We start from the raw sequence: 2,617 nt of genomic DNA on the forward strand, positions 1-2,617 counted from the left end.
AGCATGTGACTATACAAATCATATCGGAAAAATGGATCAGGTGAGTCGTATTGTAATGTCGCTAAATATAAAATCCATCCAATCACTTAAAACACTTCACGCCAGCCGAACATAATACAATTCGCGTTTCTAAATGACATCATTTGGCTCGAACAGCAAAGTCTGGTTGGACAATAAAAACTATAATATTTATGTAACCGAATCTAAGTATTCGGTCGATGAAGAAAGTCAATTTACATTTTTTGTACATATGTAACTTTTGGACCAAATGACAATAGTTATGAATTTCAGCGGACGCCAAGCGGGCACTTTGTATGGCAGATCTAGAAAACAGACTCCCTTCAGCATTGAGCGACAACGTTGTATACCCTTTTGTCATACGGGTTAGGCACTATTTGAGGATCAAAACCCAACCGCCGGTTGAAAAAAGCTTGGCGAGATTAGGTTCGTTAAGATGGTCAGAACCAACGTCACAAATCAGGTGCATTGAAGCTCCTACATTTACTGATAAATAAATTAAATTGAGTATTAGTTAACCGACTGTGGACTGTGGGCTGACTTATTGATGGAAACAAATTGTATACGAATCCCATTTTAATTTAAGTAATCAAACTCAACACTTGTTTTGGAAATTTGTGCTGTACAGATCGAATACTATTTTAGCCCCAAATAGCAATGACGTATTCATTAAACATTGCAGTAAACATAAACATCATCATCACAGTCCTTAGCATACAACTTTTGCGTTTTTTTGATACATTAACCATGGAATACATGGAGAACGTAGTTTGTTCTATGATTTCAACACTTGCTAACTTGTGCTCGGGAGCTAATCAGCCTCTCCAAAATAATCTGTTTGTTGCATTGCTGTTTCAAAGTACATAAGGAGCTAAATGCTTTTACATTTTTCGGTAACTAAATAAGCCAACATTCAGCGATAATGTCGGTAGCGTTCCAATGTGCTCTTTGTGCAACTGCGCCTAACCGTATTCGGAGAAGATTTGGCTCAGTCATTAATTAAGTGGCAATTGTAACAAACGCATAGAAAGTACGGAACAAAAATGAAGTTGGTGATGAAATTAAGTGTGTGTCTTGCCCTAATGTGCATCACCGTCGGCGCAACGTATGTAGAACATTTGCAACTTTCGTTCTCATGATCTAAAGTGAATTTTCTTTTGTATAGTGTTCTGATCGTTGTGCCCAAGTTTATTCACCCTAATAGAGATTACACGATCGCAATCAGTAACATGTTAGATGAAACTAGCAATGACTGTTTGTTAAACGTACGCATAGAAGGGTTTTGTTTTGATAATCGTTCCGTTGTGTTAAATCTCACACAAATAGTGAAGGTCATGGCAGATACGAACGAAATGGTAACCTTTAAAGTATGTTTTAATTTGTGATAGGCGTATTTTTGACAATTTACAGTTTGATATTTCCATTTTACAGATGCCAAGCAAAATAACAGATGCAGATTACAAGATCATAATCGAAGGAAAACAACTATCTAATAGTTGTAGCTTTAATGTTTATAAAGAAAAAAAGATCTACTTAACAGACAATTTAACAGACTTTGCCACCTCTTTCACAAATAATAATGGCTTCTTTCAAGGCTTCATACAATTAAACAAACCTGTCATTACACCGGGTGAATCGTTAAAGTTTCGTGTGATCGTGCTTAACTCCGATCCTAAGCAAACTATTCCACATGGCACAATAGTTTCTGTATACATATATGATCCGAATCGTAAGGTAATACGACAATGGTCCAATGTCAGTCTATACAGCGGAATATTTGAAGACGAAATAGCAATAGCTTCGATACCGGTACTGGGAACATACATTATTAAAGCACTGGTGGATGGTGACCCGTTGGTTTCGAAAGAATTTGAAGTGAGGAATTATGACATCAATTCTTTTGAATTGAATATCTATCCGACGGTTGTACCACTTCGAGAGCATAAGGGGCTCAATCTAACTATAGAAGTTAAAAATTATATAGGTAAACCTGTGAGGGGTACTTTCACCATCAGCTCGGTTAAGTATGACCACAAAGATATGAAAATTAAGGCCCTCACGTGGCATGTGAATGGAAAACGGCAAATAGATGTACCTTTTAGCGAGAACATGGAATATTATTTTGGCAGGTGCATTGCAGATCTGAATGTCACCTTCACCGAGCAATACACAAGTAATGTCTACATAATAGTGATAGATAATTACTGTCGTTTGAACACAACTGATGTCCTTGCTTTAATATTTTCAGATCGAACAATTAGCAAACTGCAGAGGATATGGGTATACAAAAACAAGTACGTTGTGACGATGGAAAATAGAAGGCTCACGTATCATCAGGGATCACCATTCACCGCCAGATTGAAAGTCACTTATAACAATGATGAACCAGCAAAACTTGTTACCTTGCTTGTTGCAGTTAAAGGTGTAAATGAAACATATCGACAAAATTGCACAAGTAATAGGAAGGGTTTAATTACATTCTCAATGCCCACAAACAATTCTACGAAACTCAATTACTTAAAAGTAAGTCGCCAACAAACGCGTTAGCAAACCCGTGAAACGTATTAATGATATTTACTGTTCGATAACTTAATGACAG

Source organism: Anopheles darlingi, chromosome 3 (assembly GCF_943734745.1).
Source record: "Anopheles darlingi chromosome 3, idAnoDarlMG_H_01, whole genome shotgun sequence".
NCBI classification, from domain to species: Eukaryota; Metazoa; Arthropoda; class Insecta; order Diptera; family Culicidae; genus Anopheles; species Anopheles darlingi.